Source organism: Arachis ipaensis, chromosome B02 (assembly GCF_000816755.2).
Source record: "Arachis ipaensis cultivar K30076 chromosome B02, Araip1.1, whole genome shotgun sequence".
Classification (NCBI taxonomy): Eukaryota; Viridiplantae; Streptophyta; class Magnoliopsida; order Fabales; family Fabaceae; genus Arachis; species Arachis ipaensis.
In genome coordinates this window covers 39,385,926-39,393,096 of record NC_029786.2, presented here as the reverse complement: position 1 = coordinate 39,393,096, position 7,171 = coordinate 39,385,926, and positions in this window count along the sequence as shown.

The following is a 7,171-nucleotide window of genomic DNA, read 5'->3' as shown; positions in this document are numbered from 1 at the left end:
ACTACTCTATAATCAAAGGAAATATTTCATCAAACACGTGGTGAGCATTAATAAAAGACATATTCAAATTGCAATTAACTTGGAACTAACAAGTACCCACTAACAATTATCAACATACAATCACTCAAACAACACAATTAATCATGGAAATCAACAATGCAACAATAACAAATCAAGATCTACAAGATTTATGAAATGGGTATAAAATGACAAACAACAAGGAAACATAAAACTAACACAAGATCTAAACAAAATTATACTAGAGAATTCAAATTAAACAATTAAAACTAGTAATTAACAAGATCCAATTGATGCTAGGGAATTTTGGCCAGTTTCACTGACCTTTTCTTTACTCTTTTAGAATAGTTTCATGCATTTTCTTAGGAAAAAAGCAAGGTTTGGGTAGAATTTCACTTACATCTTGATTTAAGCATACATTGTGCACTTTACATGATTTCATGAGAATTTTGCATGAATTAGATGACAAATTGGATGATGCATGTCTCATGATGTGGATTAGAACTTTGATGCACTGTATTGCTTGATTTCAGGACAAAGGAAGCAGGAAAGAGCCACGTTAGTCTAACTAACGTAACCACCAACGTGGAATAGGAGCTAGCTTGCAATGTTAATGAGAAAAGTAATCGCCAATAACGTCCTCGAAGCCATCATAGCACACGTTAAGAGTCACGTTAACTAAGTTAACGTGAATTTTAACGTGGAAGAAAGAAAGTGGAGCCAACGTTAGTGACACTCACCTTTGTCACTAACGTTGGAGATGGCTATCATTACCACGTTAGAAGCCACGTTAACTTAGTTACCGTGGCTCTTAACGTAGGCTTGCCAATTCTTCGAGAACGTTAGTGACACTTACCTTTGTCACTAACGTTGGAGATGGCTATCATTACCACGTTAGAAGCCACGTTAACTTAGTTACCGTGGCTCTTAACGTAGGCTTGCCAATTCTTCGAGAACGTTAGTGACACTTACCTTTGTCACTAACGTTGGACCAAGCTCATAAGTGGCCCCGTTAAGAGCCACGTTAACTAAGCTAACGTAGACTCTAGCGTAAGGGGGAGGGAGGACTCTCAACGTTATTGGAAAAGGTGAGCCCCAATAATGTCTGCGAAGGACCAAGAGGCAACGTTAGTGGTCACGTTGGTGCCACTAACGTTGAAGTTAACGTGGATCATCCCTGGGTGAGGAACGTTAGTGGAAAAGGTGATTGCCACTAACGTTCTCGAACCCACACTCTCACTTAACGTTAACACCACTAACGCCCTGAGCTAAACACCCTGCCTACTTCACACTTTCTCTCTGCAAGTAAAGCTAAGCCCACTGAAGAGTATAACTACTTCAAATTCAAGATCCAAAGGCCCATATCCAAGACTTGAAGAACCAACTAGAATATCAGAAGAGTAGTATATATAGGGGTAGTTTTGAATTAGAAAGCAGCTTTTGGGGGATGGGAAATTGAGAACTACTCTCTGTATAATTTACTTTCTCTGCACTTCTAGTTCTATTTTTCATGATGTATTCTCCATCTTTGTTTTCCATTTCCAGAGCTATGAACAACTAAACCCCTTTCATTGGGTTAGGGAGCTCTGTTGTAATTTGATGGATCAATACTAATTTTCATTACTCTTCTTCTATCTTTTCTCTTGATTTTACTAGAAAGCTTTCAATCTTTATCCCATTGGGTAGTTATCTTGGAAAAGAAGCTATTCATACTTGGATCTCTTCTGAACCTTGGAAGAGGAATGAAGAGATCATGATAGAAATGCTTTCTCATGTTGGACCAAATTGAGTTTGGTTGGGTATGGTGACTATAATCCTACCAACACTTAATTTGGGAATGCATGTGGTATAATCAGTGACCATACTTCATCTCTTCTCATGAGCAATTGACCAAGGAATTGGCTATTGATCAAGATTTGAGAGATTGAATTACCAAGGAATTGGAATTCGATCACTTAAGATTGCCAAGGAGATCAATGAATGCATTGACTGAGGAAGAGATGAAAATGAACTTGATCCAGAGAATGCAATATCTCCTAAGCCCAATGAATCCCCATTTCTGATCTTACCCATTCTCTTTAATTTCTGCAATTTACTTTCCGTCATTTACTTTCAGCTCTTTACTTCCAGCATTTACATTTTCTGCTATTTACTTTCCCGCCATTTAATTTCCTGCAACTCTCAAACCAAATTCTACTTCGCTCAACTAGAACATTCCTCTAATTAAAGTTGCTTGACCAATCAATCCCTATGGGATTCGACCTCACTCTATTGTGAGTTTTTACTTGACGACAATTCGGTGTACTTGCCGAAGGAAAATTGTTGAGAGACAAGTTTCCGTGCTATCAAGTTTATGGCACCGTTGCCGGGGATTGATTTTGTATCAACAATGACTAAATTGGAGGATTACTAGATTGAGCATTTTTCTTTTGTTTGATTTAAATTTCTGTTTGAGTTAATTACTTTCAGTTCTAGTTATTTTCCTCCCTTCCCCCTACTCCTTTTTCTTAGTTATTTACCATTCAGTTCACTAACCCACTAACTGTTTGATATATTGCATCACTCACACTAACAGCAATTTTAGCAAGAGTACTTTCTGCATCTATTTCTTTGCTTGTGCCTTGTTGGTTGTATGACAGGGAGAAGAAGCGGGGCTTCAACTTCCTTTGATTCAGAACCAGAGAGGACCTTCCTTAGATTAAGGAGGGAAGCAAGAGGAAAGAGAGTAGTTGGTGCTGAGGAAGAGGAAGAGTACTTTGAACCAGACATGGAGGAGAATATGGAGAACCATCATGAAGAAGAGGCTCACAACCATGGCAGAGAAGGTCTAGCAAATAATGCTAGGCAACAGAGAAGAGTTCTAGACTCTTACATCAACCCAAACCCAGGAAACTGTGGGAGTAGCATCCAAAGGCCAACCATACATGCCAACAACTTTGAACTAAAGCCACAGCTCATCACCCTTGCTCAGAACCACTGTTCATTCGGAGGAGGCATCCAAGAAGACCCCAATCAATATCTAACCACCTTCCTGAGGATATGCGATACTGTGAAGTCCAATGGTGTTCATCCTGACACCTATAGACTACTTCTGTTTCCTTTCTCACTGAAGGACAAGGCATCTAAATGGCTGGAATCCTTCCCAAAGGAGAGTTTAGCAACCTGGGAAGATGTGGTGAACAAATTCTTGGCAAGATTCTATCCTCCTCAACGGATCAACAGGCTGAGAGCTGAGGTGCAAACATTTAGGCAGCAGGATGGTGAGACTCTATATGAAGCATGGGAGAGGTTCAAGGACCTGACAAGAAAGTGCCCACAAGATATATTCAATGAATGGGTGCAGCTACACATTTTCTATGAAGGCCTTTCTTATGAATCAAAGAAGGCAGTAGACCATTCATCCGAAGGATCTCTGAACAAGAAGAAGACCATTGAGGAGGCCATAGATGTCATTGAAACTGTAGCAGAGAATGACTATTCTATGTTTCTGAAAGAGGCAACACTAGAGGAGTGATGGAACTAAACAATGTGGATGCACTGTTGGCCCAGAACAAGCTTATTACCAAGCAGCTGGCTGACCTCACCAAGAAGATGGAGAGGAACCAAGTGGCAGCTATCACCACCTCATCAGCAACCCAAGAGGGAGTGAATGCGGAGGCAGAGGAGGAGCAAGAACAAGCCAATTACATTGGAAACTCACCCAGGCAGACCCATGATCCTTACTCCAAAACGTACAACCCTGGTTGGAGGAATCACCCAAACTTTGGGTGGGGAAATCAACAAGATCAAAGCCAAGATCAGAGATGTCACAACCCCAACAATCATGCAGCTCACCAACATTCCACACAGAGATCATATCAGCACCACCCTAACAACACCTCTCCACATCCATACCAAAACCAAAATGACCCAACTCACCCATCCACTCTCAACTCACCATCATCTGAAGAAAGACTCTCCAAAATTGAGAATCTGCTTGAAGGCATATGCAAAGAGATTCAAGATAATAAGGTATTCAAAGAGGAGGTGCGAGCTAGTATCAAGAACCAAGGGGACACCATCAAGAGGCTGGAATTTCAAGTGGGATACTTATCTGAAAATATTCCCAAACCTACTCATAGCTTCCCAAGTGACACAGAGAAAAATCCGAGAGGTGAAGTAAAGAAAGTCAGATGGGAAGATTGCAAGATGGTTACTATAAGCAATAAGGAGACTAAGGAAAAGCAAAACGAGCCATTAGAACAACTTGGAGAGACATCAGCAGAGAAACAGGAAAAAGATCACCAGTAACCCAAAATTTCACAAAAAGAACTGACACAGAAGGAGCTGCTGAAACTCTATGCACCGTTTCCCCAATTACTCAATGGTGCTGTAGAGAAGAGAATATACTCAAGGTTCCTTGACCTGTTTGCATCCCTCCATGTAAACATACCATTCATCAAGGCCCTCCAACAAATGCCCTCATATATTAAGTATATGAAGGAGCTGTTGACCAGGAAAAGCTCACTCAAGGGAGGACAAACAATAGTGATGAATAAGGAGTGCAGTGCTCTCATTCAACCAGAGTTGCCTATAAAAAGGAAGGACCCAGGGAGTTTTCACATCCCCTGTGCCATAGGAGAAACAATGTTTGATAAAGCACTCTACGATTTGGGAGCAAGCATCAACTTAATGCCTTTATCCCTTATGAAAAGGCTGCAGATCAATGAGGTAATACCCACAGATGTAGTCATCAGGCTGGCTGACAAAACTCAAAAACAAGCAGTAGGAGTGGTTGAAAATGTGCTGGTGAAGGTGGGAAAATACTTCCTTCCCACAGACTTTGTCATCTTGGATATGGAAGAAAGTTACACTCACCCAATCATATTGGGAAGACCGTTCTTAGCTACAGCCAGAGCACTCATAGATGTGGAGTGAGGGGAGCTAATTTTGAGGATCCATGATGAACAATTCAGCTTCAATGTCTTTAAACTCTCACAAGAAACAGATCATAATGAGATACTGAGGGAGGAGGCAAGCACTGAAGCACAACTAACACCTCTAGAAAACCACTTGGTTGAAGAACAAGGCAATCAACAGCTGTCACAGCTCAAGGAAAATAAGGAAAATAAGAGGTGAATGGAGAATTGAGGGAGTTTGATCAAGAAGTGGATTGCATCATCAATGATTTTTTGTCCACCTTGATCAACCCCCTCAATGATCTAGAAGATCCCTTTTCTCTTGATTTTGAGAAAGGTAAGGAAGAGCCTGAAAGGGATGGTGAGGAAGAGGTGATCATCCAAGAAGTGGAGGCATACATGCAAGAATTTACAAGAGTGACTCCAACCCAAGGGCAATTTGAGTGGGTAACAATATCTTCAATGAGTTTCATAGGCCCATGCCAATATGCTCTTTTGGAAATGGATCACCAACTTAAGGTGCTTCTTGGGGTGTTAAATGGTGAAGCAATGGGTGTTGGTTGTCAAAGGAATTCAAGAAACAAGTTGTGCAAGGTCCAATTTAGAGGAGTCCAACATTCAAGTGGGTGCTTTTAAGGTACTTGGGGAGGTTGTTCATCTAAAGGTACAAGTGAAAGTCAACAAGAGGATGATAGAGAAACCAAAGTGTGGGACCGGGCATACCTCTTTATGACAAACGATTTTGGAAACCAGTTTCTTGCTTGAGGTTACTTGAGAGCTTAATGTACTTCGTTTGGGATCCCGGAGGATTTTTTAAGAGCAAGCATGGATGGCAACTCAAGGATGGATGGAAGCACAAGCCGCCTTGATGTGAGGTCCAACCAAAAGTCCAACTTGAGGACTTAAAACCAAATGCTAGGTGGGAGACACCCCACCAAGGTAATATCCTTCCAACCTTTCTTTCTTTTAGTATTTGTTTATTGAATTTTGTCTCTTGGATTAGTATATTTTGATTGCATTCTAGGCTTAAGTTAGTTGCATTTTATGTTTGATCATGTGTTTTTGGTGAATGATGTGTTTTGGGCTTGAAAAACCTTGATTGATATCACGGTTGGTGCCTTAGAGGCTTTAAAAATATTGCAGAAACAGAGTTCTGTGCGTGCGCACAGCCTCGTGTGCATGCACATTTCCCTTGTTTTTCCATACCTGTGCGTGCGCACAAAAGTGTGCGTACGCACACCCATTGTAGCATGCTCTGTTTGCAGCACTCGCACCCTCTATGCACGCGTACCCCCCAACATTTTCATTTTGTGCGCGCGCACACTGTCTTGTGCGTATGCACACATGGTCATTTTATGTTAAAAAAAATGAAGTGTTCTGTGCATGCGCACACAATTGTGCGCACGCACAAGTCTTGAAACCCCCTCGGCCAGTAGCGCTCGCACGTCCTGTGCGTAGGAACGCCCCCAGAATTTGCTAGTGTGCGTACGCACACACCTTTGTGCATACGCACGGGTCACATTCTGGGCAATAATGAGGAAGGATGCCCTGTTGCGCCACTCCTCACCCCTTTTCTTTTTTCTTTCTTTCTTCTTCTACCTCCCTAACCAAACCCAACCCTTTTTCCGGCGACCACTACCGTCGCCGTCCGACCGCTGCCGCCGGCGCTGGAACCACCACCGTCACCACCCCTTTCTCTCTCTCTCTCTCTATTCCTTCTCTTTTCTTCTTCTTCTTCTTTCTTATCTCTTCTTTCTTTCTTCTCTTCTCTGGCGAAGTTCTGCCGCCGTGAGCCTCGCAGTGGCTAACACAAGTGCCACTGTTGCCTATCCTTTTCTTGTCTATTCTTCATCTTTTCCATTTTTTTGTTTTAATATTCCTTTTTATGCTTAGTTGCTTGCTTAATTTTTTCTTTCTTTATTTAACTTTGATTATTTAGCTTAACTTTTGCTTAATTGCTTGGTTGTTGCTTTGCAAGTGTTCAATTCTGACTTATGGGTTGGTGATGTTTAAATTCTTGGCCTGAATTTATTGAATAGGTGCACTGCACTCCATGTGTTTGACATATTGCCTAAATGAATCTTGAGTTTAATTCATATGTTGTCATGACCATATGTGTTAGACTATAACTTTGTTTGGCATTCTAATTAAGAATTGTGCACTTTTGAATGATTATAATGTTATTTTGGATTGGAATTTCAATCATGAACTTGTTCATTGTCTTGAGTTGCTAGTACCAAATTGATTTAGAAATT